Source organism: Monodelphis domestica, chromosome 1 (assembly GCF_027887165.1).
Source record: "Monodelphis domestica isolate mMonDom1 chromosome 1, mMonDom1.pri, whole genome shotgun sequence".
Classification (NCBI taxonomy): Eukaryota; Metazoa; Chordata; class Mammalia; order Didelphimorphia; family Didelphidae; genus Monodelphis; species Monodelphis domestica.
The window spans coordinates 208062582-208081132 of NC_077227.1; the positions used below are offsets into that span (position 1 = coordinate 208062582).

Sequence of the window (18551 nt, forward strand, 5' to 3'; positions counted from 1 at the left end):
GAAATGGCGACTGGCTGAGGGAGCTGCTGTTGCTGCTGCTGCTACTGCTGCTCTTGCGGGGGAAGCGGGAGAGACACCACACGGTGCGCAGCCGGGACCGCCGCCGGAGTCCGAGGACAGTTTTCTACCGTCACAGTCAGGTAATCCCCCTCCCCGGGAACGGCTGCCGCCGCCGCCCCCAGCCTCTGCCCTCCGCCTCTTCCAGGGCCCTTCCTGCCGGGGTCTCCTCCCCCTCTCACCCGGGTCTTGTTGCGGTTCTGAAGCCTCCGTAGGCTGGCGCCTTGGTGCCTCGTGCCTCCGGTGTGTGGAGCCGCTTGCTTCTGGATCTTCCCCCCGGGGATCGGGTAGGGAAGCTCGGTTCCCGCCAGCTGCAGTCTTCAGGGCTGCGGCCTGTGTTGTTGTTTGACGGGGAGAAATGTGTAACGTGCGGGCCCCTTCTCCTATAGCCCCAGTTCTGGTGGTTCCTCTAGGCCTTAGAGAGGTGAGGGTAAATGCTCTTTACACCGTGCTCGGCCCACCTGGTAGTGTGAGTGTGAGGGTGTGTGAGAGAGAAGAGTGTGGATGTGTGATGTGTGCGTGTATTCCAGTAACTGTTCCTCCTGTGGAGCTAGCTTTAGGGGGCGTTGCTCTCAGCGGCATCTCCGTTTTTATAAACATAACCCCTGGGGGGGGGGGTGTCAGAGGTGGGTAGGACGAGTCTTTTCACCAAGTCCATTTGCTTTCTGGACTCATTATCAGCTTGTCTCCCCACACCCCATTCTCCCTCTCTCCCCACTAAAAGGCCAAATAGTATAAACCAGTGCTATGTAGTGGGGATGGGAGGGGGCATTTTAGACTGAAACTGTGATCCCATGCTTGGTGGTATTTGCCCTTTTTTGGCATTAAATATAAGAATTGGGGTTCACCTCTGCGTCCTTGAACTAAACGTACTCTTTTAGATAGATTTCCCTCTCAATCCTAGGAATATATAAATCTGATGAGTAGATGAATGACTGGGAAAGCCTTTAACTGTCAGAACCATCGTAAAACTGCCAGGATGTTTCCTAAGGAAGTGTACTTATTAGCTGTGAAGAAGCATACTTATCACCTCGAGGCAGGTGTCCCACCCCTCCCCCAAATTCTGCCCATCCATACATGTACAAATTAGTACCCTGAATAATGATAGGTTAATTGGTATAGTTTTCAGTTTACCTGGAACAGTTATATATGTTGTCTGGTGTCTTTTCGTTCACTTTTGCTTATTTTCCACTTACCTCTCAAAAAGCCTTATTAGGTTTTTAACTGTAGTTTCCAGTCGTGCTATTATTACTACAAATAGCAAACTGAGCTGCCTTTACTTGACCTTCTGTCCAACACCTGCAGAAGGGAGAATGTAAATAGATAATTTTCTTCATAAAGACAAGTCACAAAGAATTTTGTGGCTTTTTGACATTACTGCCTAGTTTGTGTCCTGTTCATAGTTTCTACTTTTATCCTTTTATAACAACTTTAAAATTCAGGATGTGTGGGGGTTAAAAAAATTTTTTTTGCAGCAGTTGAAATTAGTAACAAGCCACTTTTTTATTCAAGTCTGGTTCCAATCAACTCACACAGATGAAAACATATATGTTATCTGGCCCATCTTTGAGACCTCAGATGCCTTTACATTTACAGGGATGTTATTAAGAGATCGGAAGTGGGAAGAATCATTATACCTATTTAATAGTTAAAGTTTGCCCAAGGTTATATGGTGAGTCATTGGCAGAACTTTAGACTTATGTTGTGTTAATTGGAGTCATTTAAAAATAAAGTGAACCTCAATTTTCCCTTTTCCAAACTTTGAGATTCTTGTGTTTATTAAGAATTGTTATGGCTGTAGTAGTGGAATTATGTTACTTGTTAAATAATTTTAAATGTTTACTTAGAAAATAGATCATATGAGTTACCAAGAAGTGAGTTATTTGCCTAGTGTGAACCTTTCTACTTAAATGATCTCGGGTAGTTTTCAAGATATTCATTGTACTTAATAAATTTCATTTTACATATAAATGAGTGAACTTGTAGAATGATACTTGAGAATTTCATAGTCATTGAGATATTCTTCACATGGGAGTCTTTCTGTTCTTTCAGTATTATTTGGAAGGCTACAAGTTGGGTTCTTGATCTCTGTAGCCAGTTGCCCTGCACAGAAATACAAGCAGGATTGATTTGTTTTGCTATACTTTGATAATTCTGTTCTTTGTAGTGACTTTTCCAGAGTTCTTGGGCATTTAATTTAAGATGAGAGTATCCTCATTCAGTAAGTGAAAAAATTGAGCTTTAGGTTGGTTGTCACTTTCCCAAGGTCACCTAGCCAATCTGTAACAGAGCTGAAGGCATTAGAACTCTCAAGTTTCTGATTTCAGGTTCATGACTTCCTCCTCCAGACCAGTGCCAAACAGATTGATGAAATGATGTCTAAAAACCAAACAAATTTATATCTATTCAAAAGAAGAACTATCGTGGCTAATAACGTTAGGATGGGTTAAATTAACATAATTTCCCCCTGTATAATGCATGGAATTATGAAAAAGATTTTTGAGATAATTATAAACTGATTTGTGGTCCTATAAGAGAGACTGTCTAGTTATAAGAAGGCTTAAGAAAAACAACAACCATGGCTTATCTTCTTGCCATGAGTTGAGAAATTTGAAGGTAGAAAATATACTTTACATATTAATTAGGTTCAAAGTTATCACCAAAAAGTGGTCTGAAGTCCTTCTAGGAAGGTAGAAAATGTAGCTTTCCTGTTCCTTACTGGATTATCTACTACTTGCTTTGTAATTTGAGGATAGGAAGGTAATAGAAGGTGCTAAGGCAGCTTTGGTTTGTCCCTTGCTTGACATTTACCATAGGAGGTTACTGGGGGAAACACAGGTATCAGTCACCACTGGTAAAATGGTTGAATGGTTAGATTAAATTATAATAGCCAGAGCCAAACAAGTAGTCAGAATAAATGGTCAGGGATGAGATATAATTTTAGGGGCACAGAAGCCCCATGGTAGACCTAAAGGGTTTTGTTTGCTTGTTTTGTTTTTTTAATCTGTCACCATTGTATTAAAGCAGTCTCCAGATGATTTCCTTGTGTTTCCTGGTTGGCATATTAAGGGTGCACATTTGAACACAGTTTGTCAAATTAGTTGACAACTAATAGCAAGGCTTCTGAGGCACTTGAATTTAAGAGAAAAAGGTTAAGTTTTTAAAAGTAAAGAAAGGTGCAAAAAAGGGAATATATAATTTTTTTAAGTGGAGGGTGAGGGTCCCAATGGAAGAGACTCTTTAGCTGAATGGCAACATGGAAACCTTTTAACTAGATTTTAAAACTAAGGTGAAAGTTCTGTTCTTTTAAAAATAAGCCATTTTACTGAATATGGCTATATTTGCATTATGGAATAGGGATAAAGCCTGGTTATATAATTTTTGAGATCATAGTCACACAGTCTTTAATTTTATGTAATGGCAGGCCATAATCTATATTATACTAGGCATCTTTCAGATACAGACTTTCTCCAACAATATATGGATACACCCCACTTAATTGTCATTGTATATTCCATGAGAACCTAATTAGATGAGATTTTTTTTCAATCTGAGCCTGTCCTTAATTGATCTAGAGAAATTCTCAGTGAGAAAATTCCCTCTACCAAACATGATTTGCAATTTATAGTCTTAGTAAAGCATATGTAAGAGCACTAAAAGGTAACAAGACTCTAACATATATGTAAAATAGACCAGACTTGAATCCACTTTTCTTGCTTTGAAGCCAGCTCTCACTATGCATGATGCTTCTCTATGTATGAACCCCTACATTTTTATTGTTTTTTTTAGTTTCATAGGAAACTAAACATGAGAGATTCTTGTGGTTCTTTGAAAATGTTAGATGAAATAATAGTCTTTAATTTACTGTTATAAAAGTGAGATACATTCTCTGGGTAGCCAAAATTCAGACAATAAAAACTTAAATTAGAGCTTTACAACCTCAGATTATATAATTTTGATGATGATGATGATAACTTTCTCCACCATAGAACTTGGGTGCGAAGAAAGGGAGCTATGTATGTATGCAGTGTGAGATTTAAAATCTGGTGTTCTTTCCAGTGTGCTGGTCTTTAGTAACATTCTAGTAATGTTGAATACTAGCTTTTATATAAAACTAATTTTTCTTTATGTGTATATATGTATACATGCCATTAATTCTCAGAGAGATATAATTTGATAATTTATCCATAATAACAACTGTAACAAATTTCAGAGCTATGTGTTTTTAGTGGATCATTTAAAAAATGTTAGCTGCTGAGATTTTTTTAGTAGACTCAGGACATTGAAATTACCAGAGGTTACTTTAGAAAACTTTTGACTTTTCAGAAATTACTAAAGTGCACATCCACTATCAGTCATTATAGAAAAAAAATGTTTTTCATCCTTTTGAATGAACTTATTCTAAATAATCCAAGAACAAAAAGCAGGACTGTTTTTTTCCCCAATCAAAAAGGTTACAATTCAGTTGAAGCCAGAATTTTTCAGTTTATTTGTGTTGATCCAGTTACATCTATTTACTCTTGTAAAGCATTTCAGCTTTATAACAGAATTTATAAGAATTCAATTTAAAGGGGGCAGCTGGGTAGCTCAGTGGATTGAGAGCCAGGTCTAAAGGGAGGTCCTAGGTTCAAATTTGGACTCAGCCACTTCCCAGCTGTGTGACCCTGGGCAAGTCACTTGACCCCCCCATTGCCTAGCCCTTACCACTCTTCTGCCTTGGAGCCAATATACAGTATTGACTCCAAGACGGAAGGTAAGGGTTTTATTTTTTAAAAAAAATTCAATTTAAATCACCTGTTACCTAATTACTTAATAACTTTCACTTCCTGGCATGCCCCACTTCCTCCTCACTTTCAGAATGTCATCCTTTTTAATAAAAGAAAAAGGAGGGCAAAACTATTATGTAAAACTATCACATCAGTCAGGTCTGGGTAGGTAGTCTTCCATACCCATAGCCTTCCACCTCTGCAGTGAAGGGAAATAAATTCTCGTTTGTATTCTTTGCCAGATATTCAGGTTTTTACATTTTTGTTGCTTATTCATGGCTAAAAAATATTCTAGCTACATACTTGGACTCATTAAATAAAACAGTTTGATATCTGCTTTTGGTAATAATTGCTGACTTCTTATTATTACCCAAAATCCATGATTATTATAGTGAATTGTAAGTGATTCAATTCCCAGGCACCTCATTACCTTTGTTAAATAAAATGAGCAAAATCATCATTCAATTTTCTAATCTAGTTACAAAATGAATATGATATATATAAATATTTTTTTAAAAGATAAGTACAGTATGGCTTCTAAATGGAGGGTTACATCTATCTCTGAACAATGAATATGTATTAAATTTTATGTCAAGCCTGGTTTTGGCACGCAAAAAATTTATTAAATAAATGTTTATGAGTATTTGATGTATTAAAGAGCTATATATGGCAACTACTTAAACCTAGACTTTGCTCATTTCCGCTCAGTCTTTTTCATCATCTGTTATCTCCTCTACTTAGTTTTATATACTTCTCAGGTTAATTCTTTACTCTCCTAGTAGTGAGACATGAGAGTACATGTATATGCATGTTGTCTAGGATTTGACTTTAAGATAAATGGTGGGAAATTATTTCCACTATTCCTAACAACTTAGTCAGATAAGGCTCTAAGACCTTTGTTTTGATTGGGAACTCTTTGTTATTGGTTAATATCTGTTGCTTGTTTTTATTTGAGTACCTTCCTATTATAATCATAAGATCATAAATGTAAACCTGATAAGTCATCAGTCATACCTCCTCCTCATTTTCAAGCTTAGGAATCTGTGGCCCAGAGAGGTTAAATGACTTGCCCAAGGACATCAAATGGTTAAAAGTAGGATTTGAACCAGTCCTCTGATTTAAAATCTGGTATTCTTTCCACTGTGGTAGTTTTTAGTAACATTCTATCAAGGTTGGATACAAGCTTTTATATAAAATTATAATTTTTCTTTATACTTTACTCTCAAACTTATTTTAATGCTCTAACGCTGCTTGCTCTGGTATACAGTGGATCGTTAACTGAATGCCTAGAGGTGCTTAATAAATATTTACTACATGATTGAAATTCAAAATTATTTACCTATCAATTTTTTGGGTTATTGATCAAATAGGAAATCACATTTTCTCCTCTTGATAAAATCTGAGAACTACTTAAGTGGGAAAACATTTGTTCTTGGGATTTAAAAAGTTGAAATAATTTTATTGAAACAAAGTTCAGCTTTTTAATAGTCTCACTTTTGTTTATGTATTTAGGACAATGTTCAAAATTTGCAAATATATGTTCAATAAACTTTAACTATGAAGTTACCTTGAATAAGAAGCATATTAGTTTGAGAAAACAGTTTGCGTGGTGTTAGCAAGATTTTATATATCCTGGGGCAGCTATGTGGCATAGTAGTTAGAGAGCCTGGGTTTAGGATGTCCTGAGTTCAAAATTGACCTTAGACTCATCCTGGTTGCATGACTATGGGCAAGTTACTTACTCCCAATTGCCTAGTCCTTACCACTCTTCTGACTTGGAACCAATACTATAGTATTGATTCTAAGACCCTAGAAGGTAGGGTTTTTTTTTATTTTAAAGGGGGGGGACCCCAGTTCCCATTTAATTTGGCATTGAAGCCTCTATTATTGCTCAAATATCCTTTGCATTAGTATATATCTTCTTGTGTATTATTAGGCCCTTTTAGAACATACCTATCATTCAGCAAATGTGATTAGAAATTATGGTTACCAAGGCTAAAAATTATTAAGAAGTATATATTTTGAAGCTCAAGGTGAAAGTAAAACTGCATGCATAACTGAAGAAACCTATTTCTTGTAGCTAGAAAGTTAACAGACATTAGAAATAAGAATTTTTGTTACCTTGATATTTTCAATAAGATTCTACTGCTTTTTTATCATTTAATCAGACTTCCTATGTGCCTGGTACTATATGCTGAGGGTTGGGAAACTTTTAAGGTTCCTATAGTCTAGTTGAGAAACAGCATGCATATATATGTAGATACTAATAAAAGATAAGGCATTAGTGGGAGGCACCAATAACTGAGGGGGAGATGAAAGGCTTCATATAGGACATTGAAGAGCTTGATCTGAGCTTTGTTTCCGGGGTGGGAGGGCAGCAGTTTCAGAATCAGACCTAGAGAAGGGAGGTCCTGGGTTCAAAATTGGTCTCAGACACTTCCTATGGTTGTGTGACCCTAGGGCAAGTCACTTAACCTCCATTGCCTAGTCTTCACCACTCTTCTGCCTTATAATAAGTACACAGTATTGATTCTAAGACGGAAGGTGGTATGGGTTAAAACAATTTTGTTTAATTGAAATAGTGGGTTCTGAGAGGCAATTCATTGATTAGGCAAGGGAAAAAGCAAGCACGTAGGCCAGTTTATCTGGACCATAGAGACGGTAAAGCATATTAATTCTGGAGCTAGATGATAAAGGGTGTCAAAGAAAAGAGTTTGTATTTGAAGTCACTGTCTTCATGAGTATGGAAGTGACAAAGACCTCTGTTTTAAGAATATCATTTTGGTAGCTATGTGGAGAGTGGCTTAAAGAAGGGAAAGCCTAGATCTAGAGAATCCAGTTAGAAGGCTATTGCAATGGGTGAGTGACAATTAGGGCCTAAAATAGGGTTAGTAGCTGCAAGGGATGGATTCAGCAGCACTTGGCTAGTATTTGCATATAGTGATGGAGAGAGTGGAAAGGTTGGAAATTTGGGTAACTAGAAAGATGATGGTACTCTTGACAAAAAAGAGAAATTCAGAAAGAGTTCTGGGGGGGGGGTTGGAGAGAATTAGTTGTATTTGAGACATTGTTTGAGATAATTGGAATATCCAATTGAAAATGATTTATTGAATTCAGGTTGATGGTGAAATACCTATAGAGGAGGGGCACATGACTATATGACTAGATAAACTAACAGACTAAATTGAATAGCCAGAGCATTTCTGTCCTGTAGGTAACATTGATTAATGCCAAATTTTCTTTTTTTTTAAAGGATTTATGAGCTAAGTTAAGCTCATATAGGTTGTAAATAAAAGAAAATATCTCATTTGGAAGAAATTTGTATTTTAACATTGGAAAAAAAATTTTGAACACTTTTAAGGCAGTCTATTCCAGTTTCCTTTATTTTAGATATGAGAAATTGAGGCAGAGAAGAATTAGGCATTTTTATAAAATGTTAAGAAAATTTGTTTTTTACTATAAAGCAAAAAATTCTTGACAAGTGCTTCTGATCATACTTAGTTAATAATCTATTTGAAACGATCTGTTTCAACCTTGGTTGCTTTCTAAATGTTTCTTCTTGCTATTGGAAAAAACATTTCAAAATTAATAATGATCAAAAATGGTACCCCTCTTTTAAAAAATACTTTTTATTTGGAAAGCAGGTAAATACTCTGCTTGTGGAATTGATGGCTTATAAATTACATGATACTTCCTTTTTCTACCTTCTTGACTTTATTAAGTTATAGATCAAAGGAGGAAGAAAAAACCTCCCTCCTCAGGGATGAGAGGTTCTCATCATTAGATTAGAACTTCAAGAGTATAAATATAGGCTAGATGTTTTAAAGGGGGATTCCTTTTCTAGTAACATTTGGACTAGATGGCTTCTGAGATCTCTTTCAACTCAGAAATGATTTATATTTCTATAAGAACTCTCGGGATTCTGTCTTGTTGGAGGAAGGTAGCTTAGTTTGGAGCCTTGACTATTCCAACATGTCTCTAGATTATCTCTTCTCAGTGTATCTTTTACATAACTGACGGGATAATTTTCTCAATGTGCTTACTTTCTCAACACACCTTACCTTCAGTGGCTTACCATGACCCACAGAATAAAATTGAAATTCATTAGACTGGCATTTAAGGTCTTATGCAGTCTTCCTGGAATCTACTTTTCAGGCTTTATTTTATTCTCCTTTTTTAGGCATTTTTGTGTTCCTAAAGCCATTCCCCTAGCTCTATCTCCTCACTTACTTGATTTCTTCATTCTCTAGCTACCTCATGTTTAGAGTATTTTCTCCTCCATTAGAATGTAGGCTTTTTTGAGGTCAAAGACTGTTGCTTTTCATCCCCGGCCCACCATACAGTGCCTCACATGCCATAAGTCCTTACTTAACTAACTGCGCTAAATTGAATTTTGTTTGGTTACGGTGTTGGAGTTGACAATTATTTAGATTTTCAGAAAAAAGTACAGCTGCTTGTTTCTTTTCAAATAGTTGAGTTTATCAAATAATTATATATTTTATTGTAAATGTAGAACATACTCTTCCACTTTATTTTTAGTTTCTATCCTATCAGAGTTAAAGAGATACTTTGTTTCAGAGTCTTTGTATTAAAAAAAAAAAGATGGGGCCCAGGTTTCCAAAGTTGAGAACTACTATAGTAGAAAACTAAAACAGTTGTAGTTACTTTTACAAAGCACTTTTCATAATATATTCAGTTGGATATTGTCCCAGAGATTTAAGGTGATAGGGAAACTTGACCCTCCATTTACTAGCTTTTAGTAGGTTTTCTGAAAAATGTCAGTATTGAAAAGTGGCTTAGAGTCTTGTGTTCAAAAATGAGGACAAAAATAATATGAAATTCTAAACTTCAATAAATTTAAATGCATTTGGATCAGGCCACCAATAGTTTCTTTAAATTTATGATTATAGCATTGTAACTCCTTTGGATTCAAGATCTCAGTAAATTTAATTGATTTCTTGAAGATATTAGTAATCAAAATATTTTACCATCTTTCAAAAATAAGTAGTTAATAAATATCAATAGAGCTCGATTTAAGAGAACTTAATTATTGTAGTTATCAAAGGAACAGGTTACTTTGCTGAATCAACTCAGCCATCATTCCTTCCTCATTATCTCTTTCACTAGAAGAGATATTGCTTGACTCTCTCCTCCTTTCTTCCCCTCTCCCCCATATATTTATATAATGTCTTTCATGGTTCTATTTATCGTTTTTTTTCTCTGGAGGCAAATATTCACAAGTTCTGTAGCTATATATAATACTCTTGGTTCTGCTTGTTTTGCTTTTAATAATTTCCTGTAGGTCTTTCCATTTTTTTGTTTGTTTTTATTTTTAAAAATTAATTCATTCGTCATTTCTTACAGTACAGTTTTATTCCTTCACAATCATTTGCCACGGTTTGTTTAGTCATTCCCTAATTAGTGGACATCTCCTCAATTTCCAATTCTTTGTCACCACAAAGAGAGCTGCTGTAAATATTTTAGAACCTATAGGTTCTTTTGTTTTTTCACTTATGATTTGGGATACAGAACTTATATGCAGTTTTATAATACTAGTCATAATTCCAGATTGCTACTTCTTTTAATTTTTTAAAAAATGTTTTATTTTCAGTTCCATATTTCTTTCCTCTGCCTATCCCATATTCATTGAGAAGTCTAGAACAACAAAGCCCCATAAATATATGTATAGTCTTGCAAAACAAATTTTCTGTATTAGTTGGGCAGAAAAAAGTAATAGAAAGAAAATGCTTTGATTTACACTTTTAAGCCTAGCTCTTCTCTTCCTTTGGAATTGTAGATGGTCATTGTGCTGACCTCTTTGAGGAGGTGTGGGTAGCATGTTTCATCATGAGGCTTCTGGAGTCATGGCTGGTCATTGTGTTGATCAGAGTTCAAACAAAATTTTATCTTTACTTTGTTATTGTATAAATTGTTATTCTGATTTTGCTCACTTCTCTCTGCATCAATTCAAATAATTCTTTATTAGTTTTTTTTTCTGAAACCATAATTTCTTACAGCACAATAATATTTCACCATATTCATTTACTGTAGTTTGTTCAGCCATTCCCAAATTGATGGGCCTTCCTTCAGTTTTCCTACTAGTTAGTATAAAAATTTCTGTATAAATGGATCCTTTTCACTCTTTCTTTCACCTTTTTGGTATATAAATCCAGTATTAGTATCCATTGGTTTAAACATAGTGTTTAAACATTTTTTATAGCTTTTTGACTCAGCAGACATTTATTAAGCACCCACCAGTATAAAATAGAAAGTTCCCAATCACTGTAATTATTAAAGTCAAGATTAGGTGATCTTAATCTGTAGATATTGTTATAAAAGGAATTCCAGTATGGAATAGGTCTAGCTATGTCCTTTCTAAATCATATCTTTCTTTGAATCTAAATAATATGATGGTTGAATGTCATGAAAAATAAAATAGTATTTGTTTAAGAACAAAAGTTGTGCAAAAAATTCAAAAGCTAAATAGAGTAAATGCATCCTGGTAAAGGTTCAAGAATGTCACCTAAAATCTTATTAATAATAATTTTGTTATATATATATATATATGTTATAGGATGAAATAATCATCCTAAAGTCCTTAATGAGAGTCACCAATGGATGGAGGGACCAGCCTTATAGGCAGAAGTCCTAGGTTTAAGTCTTGTTTCTGATAACACACTTCCTTTGTGACCATGCACCTAACCTCTCAGTGCCATAGTTCAGTGGTCTTTAAATTTTTTTGAACATGCACCCCCAATATGTGCATATTTACTTTATTTATATGTGCATATATTTTATACACACATATATGTGTACTTAATGTCTATTATTTAAAAAAAACTGTGATGAAGTGATTCCTAGGGCTTGGTTATAAGTTGTTTATTATAATTTGTGGTTGTAATGATTCTTGTTGAAAAATAAACTTTACCAAAAAATATAGATCCAAATGAAAGAGAAATGTGTCAATTTATTGTACTTTCCAAATCATGACATTCATTTTTCATTCCCATACATATCTAAAAGTTTTTGTTGAAACTCAGCTAGTAAATTTCCATCTTCCCTGATGCCAATAATTTTTTTATGTAACCAAAAAACTTTTTCATTGTAATTTTTTTTTACAGTGGGTTCAAAACCACAGAAACTTTAGTTTAAAAATTGTTTCCAAGTTTAAAAAATATGGAGTTGGCTTTTTTGTAGGTGACATATTTACAGTGTTTTTACCAGTTCAGAGAAGAGGAATGCAGGGTAGTGTGGGTTTTTAAATTAATATTCAGTAACTGAGTATTATATTTTATAAAGCTTTATTAATAATAACTAAAGTAAAAGAACTACCTGACCCCAGCCTGGTTGTGAGAAAAAGAGAGAGGAGATTCACAGCAAACTTAAATACAAACATGATCATGAAGTGTGGTGAAGGAGAGGAATTCTGGGAAATACTGAAGGACTTCTTGGGGATGAAATCCAAGGGTTCAAAATTCCACTTATAAAGTAGGAGAGGATGATGAAAAATGTCAAATGCTACAGAGAAGTCAAGTAAGACTAATAAAAGATCATCAATTTTCTTCTAATTGACAATTTTGTTATTATTGTAGGAGGCAGTTTAGAATTAAGAATATGAAGTGACTAAAATGTCCATACTTTGACTCAGATTCCACCATTAGACATCAACCCAATAAATAAAATCTCCATATACAACAAAATATTTAAGGCAACCTTTTTTGTAGTAAAGAACTGGAAACAATGTAGATAGTCATCAATTAGGAGAAAGCAGAAAAAAATGTGTTGTAAGTATAATGGAATATTACTATATTGTAAGAAATAATGAATATGATGACTACAGAGAAGCATGGAAAGTTTTAAATTAACTGATTGTGAAGTGTGACTCAAACTTTATTTGTCTATCAATCAGCAACTTTTTATTTAATCAACCAAAAACTGAAAACACCCCAACTTAACACTTTGTTAGCCATCAAGTAGAGAGCTCCACCCTTTTAACTCAGTCAGTCAGGAACTTGTGAATTCTTTTGATTAGAGTTCACACCCTCAGAAACTCAAATCAGTCAGGAACTTGTGGAAGTGACTGGGAAAAAGGACTATAAAAGGTGAGGCAGAGAAGATGGATGCATTTCATTCCTTGGATCTTTTGAGGAGGTAAAGAGAATTGGTAGAGGATTCTGCATGATTCTGTGCTTGGAAGCTTTCTGGATGAATGAATGAATGGAACTGAAGGAAGAGGCTTACACTGGTGAGACCCATGTTGAAGAGGTTATTGGACTTCCACATAGAGATTGAGACCTGAGGGGAGCTTTTGTCGGAGTTGAGCTGAATTTCTTTGAATTGGCAATTATAGAGTATTTAGCTAGGAAATATTTTCTACTTTCCTCTTACATTTCTCTCTTTTGCTGTATTTACATTATATTAAATTATTAAGAACTACTAACAGTTTTTTTACTTAAAAAGTTAATTATTTTTTAAATGGCAAGCACAATCTCACTTTTATAATTTTATAATTCTCATATTTTAGTCAAACCTCTAATTTAATTCCTTACATGTTGCAGTCATACTAAGCTCAGCCAAGAAAAACAATATTCATTGACTAAAACAATGTAAATGGAGGGAAAACCACCACAAAATTAAAACTGCATGTTGTAAAATTACAAAGAGCAAGCATCACCCCAAAGAAGAGTTATGGGAAGATATCTCATGCTTTTAAGAGGAGTAAGAGGTCTACAAATGTGAAACATTGCATATCCCTTCAGATTTTTTTTCAGTATATCAATTAATTTACTGACTTTTCTTTAGAAAATAGTCTTCATTATATGTTTTGGCTCTTGGTGAGTAGGAGGTGTTAATTTTTTATCTGAAATAGACAAGTCTGAGGCACAGAGCCCTTAAGACAAGTTACTTCCCCTTTTAATCTGAATGCTTTTCTATTATAAATGTATCTGGTATATAATATTACTATATGTTTGGGAAATGTGGTTAAACTTGTTTAAAAGGGTATATAGTTTTAAATTAGGAGATAAGAGTAGTAACTCACTATTGGGAGAAACAGGTAGCAAAATCCTCTTAGATACTTGTCTAAGATTCGTTGCCTACTCATACTAAGTTCATAAGATCGCAAGAGAGACAGGAAACATTTAGATGATGAAGATAGAAGGTATCCATAAAAAAGAATATGAGTAACTTTGAAGGAAGCCATTTTATTTGCATGATGAGATAAGGATAATAATGTTTATAAACCTAGGAGATAGGAAGGGATAGTAATACCCTTGAAAGAATTTAGAGGAGTTTTGAAAGACTTGTGAGTTTGGAGGGTGAGATAATTTAATGTGATCTGCAATATAGATCACAACCCATCCACAATCAGTTTTCCATCTTGACTCACTCTATGGACTATTCACCAGGCACTAGGAATGTGTTGCTCCACAGTTGAAGGGGGTGGGTGGGATGGACTTAAGTTTTGTTGGAGGCAAGGTTTGTAGTTAGATTTCTTAGTGTGAAGTTGCTGTGATCCATTTCCCCATACTTAGATTGTCTTCCCCTTGTGGTCATGCTGTGCCCATGGGAGCAGGATGTATGGCCCTTACTTAGGAAACTGCTGGCCTGAGCAGTTTTTTAAAGAATATTTTTATATGTGAAGGGAGTTGCAAATCCAGTAATTCTCTATGAAGATGAAACCAAAGGTTCAGTGTTATTCCCTCTGTCTTCCCAATAAACAAAAGTCTCATATTAAATATGTGTTTAAATCAATTTGGAAGAAGGTAAAAAAAAAGTTAACCTTGTCAGAAAAAGAGAAACTCTTACTTTGCAAAGGTGATTTTCATCTGGAGTGTGTAAAATAAAGTTGTCTTTCAGATTTCTCTTTCTTTTCAAAAATTTTTTGTTCTTATTTTAGAGTTGCTAGTTTTTTTAATACTCTAAACTCTCTTAAATTTTAATGGATTTAAATTTTTTCCTGAATACTGCTTTACCTGCATAAGTTTGTGTTTATTAATAAAATCACTGTAATAAACAATTGACATATTTATCATTGATAAGAATTTTTCTTTCATTCATTATTTCATTACTTAGATTTCATTTAAGTTCTCATATTTTGTTTCTATTGGATTTGTGCATTATTTTTGTTACTATGTCTGTAAAGGATGTTTTTGCACATTTTATTCCTTTACACCTAGAACTTGAATTTTTATGAAGGTACCATGGGGTACATACTAAGAAAGATTATACTCTTTAATATTCTAATTCAGAAGTAGCCATAGTTTAGTCAAATTTAGTTTTGCCAACAATTTGTTGAGCTCTATATTTTCCCTTTTGTTTTGTTGTCTTTATATCTTGCAGGAGAGTAATATTAAAAGTCCCCTATCAATCAAAAATATTTTAAATACCTAACATGTCCTAGGTATTGTGCTAATTATGGGGATACAAAGAGAAAAAGGGAAGCAATCCTTGCCTTTGATTCAGTATATATTTATAAGCATATACAGAATATAAATATATAAATGAAAATAATATAACTTTGGAAGAGAGGACTCTGGTTGCTGAAATAATTGGGGAAGCCTTCATGTAAAAGGTGGTTCGTGAACTGAATTTGTTAGAAAAGCTAAGGATTCTAGGAGGCAAAGATAAGGAGGAATAGCATTCCATTTCTTAGGTAGGAGCAGTCATCCCAGAAGAGCTAAGCCCTTAACCTTCCCAACTCCATAGATGAGTACTGCCTGATACTTGACAATTCTGGCTGTGGAATTATAAAAGTCCTGAGAGGTGGGGAGCCTGTTATAATGACTGTCTGGTTTTTCCTGAGCTCCAGTTGCCTTCAGGTTGCCATCTTGAGTTCCGGATTAGGTGATGACCGAAGAGGAGTTGTTCAAAGAAATTTTATTCTTGAAATTGGGTGCTTTTAATCATTAAGTCATAAAGTTAGGTTTTAATTTAGATTTTATGACCTGCAAGTGTTCATTGCATGTTTAAGCCTTTGAACCCACGTTAGGCTTTGCCGACAAAGCATGGACACTGAAGGTGGAGTGTACATGAGAAAAATCAAACAAAGCCAGTATTCCTGGAACACAAGTGTGAGTGAAGGGACATAAGAAAACTAAAAAGGAACGAAGGAACTAGGTTGTGAAGAACTATAAACACCAAGTAGAAGAATTTTTTGGATTCTGTTTGAGCTAGTAAGTGTAGAGGAGTGATATGGTCAGATGTGTTCTTGAGAAAAATCTTTTTAGAAGCTCTGTGGAGAATGGATTGGAAAGGGGAGAGAGTTGAGGCAGGAAGAACAAATAGGAAGCTATAGCAGTAGTTCAGGTGATGGGTAATGAAACCTTGAATGAAAGGGTAGTGATTGTGTGAATAGAAAGGGACATACATGTGTGAGAGATGTCATGGAGATAGAAATAACATGTGAAGTGAGTCAGTGAGTAATTGAAGATGATTCTGAGAGAGTGCTAAACCTGGGTGACTAGGATATACATTTTCATGTATAAGAATAGAAAAAGAAGATTGTATAGGAGACTATGAATCTCATTCCATGTAGCCTGTTTGTCAATCAACAGCCATTTATTAAACACTTCCTATATGCCAAAGACTTAAAGTGATAAGCACTGGAGATGCAAAGAAAGGCAAAACAATTTTAACTCTCCAGCTCATAGTCTAATGGGGGAGACAACATGAAGACAACTATGTACAAGATATCTAAAGGATAAATAGAGGAAAGTAGAGGTAATCTCAGAGGGACAGCAGTTGAGGAGATTAGAGGGAGAGAAAAGCTTCCTATAAAAGGTAGGATTTGAAATGAATCTCGAAGAAGACCAGGGAAACCAGAGAGTGGAAGTGATTATATTTGTTCCTGGAGATAATAGGGAATCACTGAAGTTTATTGAATTGGATTTAGGGGTAGGGTGATGTAGTCAGACTTATGCTTTATGAAATTCACTTTGTTTAACAGAATGGAAGATTGACTGGAGTAGAGAATGGAAGATTGACTGGAGTAGAGAGAGACTTGTGGTAGACTGACCAACCAGTGGACTATTACAGTAGTCTAAATGTAAGGAGATAGGCATTCGGTCGGGGTGATGGTACCATCAGAGAAAAGAGGAGAGTGTATTTAGGAGATACTACAAAAATGAAATCGATATGTTTTAGCAGCATATTGGATAAAGGGAGTAAGAGAGTGAGGACTTGAGGATAATACATAGGTTTTGAGCCCGAGGAACTGGGAAGTTGTTGGTGTCCTTGATTATAATAGAAAGGTTTAGAAGAAGGGAGAGTTTGGGGAGAAAGATGACTCATCTTTCAGTTGTGGATACAGTGAGTTTCAAGAAGTCTAATAGGCAATTTGAGATAGGAGGCTGGAGAACAAGAGAGTTTAGGGTCAGATAAAGAAATCTGAGCATTATTTAAATAGAAATAATTTAATCCGTAAACCCTGAAGAGATCACAAAGCAAAATAGTATAGAAGGAGAAAAGAACAGGGCCAAAAACTGACTCTTGGGGTACATCCACAATTAGTACATATGGCCTGGAGGAAGTTCTAGCAGCTGAGGCAGAGAAGAAACAAATAGGTAAGAGTAGAACCAGGAAAGAGCGGAATAGTTTTTGTTGAATGTTTGAGGTCAGAAGCCAGAGAGGAAAAGAATTAGAGGCAATAATTACAGAGAGTCTTCACAAGATTAACTAGGAAAGAGTGAGTACAGATGAAGAATGGCCCCCATAGGGAGATGTATCAAGGGAGAATTTTGTAGAGATGAGAGAGACAAGGACATATTTATGGACAGCAAGGAATTAGTAGAAAAGTGGAGATTGGAAAGAGTGGGGATGATAGAGTAGTCTGCTAAAGAAGAGGATGAAAAGGGATGGGTCATGTGTGTCTTGTGTAGTTCATGTAAAGTTGTTTGCCTTGGCAAGGTAAAGGGCCCTCTTCATGTGGTAGGTTGTTTTGATTTTAAGCATATTCAATTCAGCAGAGAGTTCCAAAGTGGTGTTGATTGTTCTAATCTTTTCTACACATTTTCTTTAAATACTACATTAATTTCCCTTTTTTTTTAGTTTGTTTTGCTATCACCACTTCCCCTCTCCCTTTTCCTTTCCAGATAAACTCTTTTTGCATAAGGTGCTATATCTATTCACCATTTCTCTCTTTCTTTTCTTCCTTTTTCTTCGCAGCATATGCCTAATAGTGATATTCCTGGGTTTAGGTATTTGCACAGTTTGGTGACTTCTTAGGAGTAATTCCAAATTGTTTTCTAGAATAGTTGGACTAGAGATCCACCCAACAATGAATTACTTTGTTGACAGTTCCTCCAATAGTTAGCATTTTCCTTTTTATGTCATCATTGCCAAGATGGAACCCTAGAATTGGTTTAATTTAGAACATTTTTCTTATGGTAGTGAGAAATTGCCTTTTTTTTATCCTTTGACCATTTATCTAGTGGGGAATTATGGCTCATTTCTTGCCTATTTTGTTAATTTCCTATATAGCTAGCATATCAGACTGTTTACCTTGAGGATCTAAATGCATCATATATATTTACGCAAACATAACAGTCTTTTATATTAACATTGTCCATTTTCTATGGTCCTTGTTATCCTTTGTTCAAGAAAAATTCCTCTATAGTTTTGAAAGGTTATCACCTTCTGTAATCCTAATTTGTTTATGAAATGACCGTTTATATCTGTCATCTCTTTGGAACTTACTGTACTATACAATGTGAGGTGTTGATCCAAACC

At 35.0% G+C, this 18551-nt stretch overlaps 1 protein-coding gene across 7 annotated transcripts in view; it reads left to right on the forward strand.

Annotated features, from left to right (window-relative positions):
- The window catches only part of CTDSPL2 (CTD small phosphatase like 2), a 107951-nt gene continuing 89400 nt past the window's right edge, over nucleotides 1-18551 (forward strand). For 2 of the 7 annotated variants that reach the window (XM_016431120.2, XM_007472462.3), the window contains exon 1: nucleotides 1-140. The gene's annotated coding sequence lies outside the window, so the exon portion shown is untranslated. Of the gene's footprint in view, nucleotides 141-205; nucleotides 345-458; nucleotides 482-18551 lie in introns of those variants that run through there. The other 5 variants (XM_007472461.3, XM_056810379.1, XM_016431123.2 and 2 more) reach the window with 4 other exon arrangements.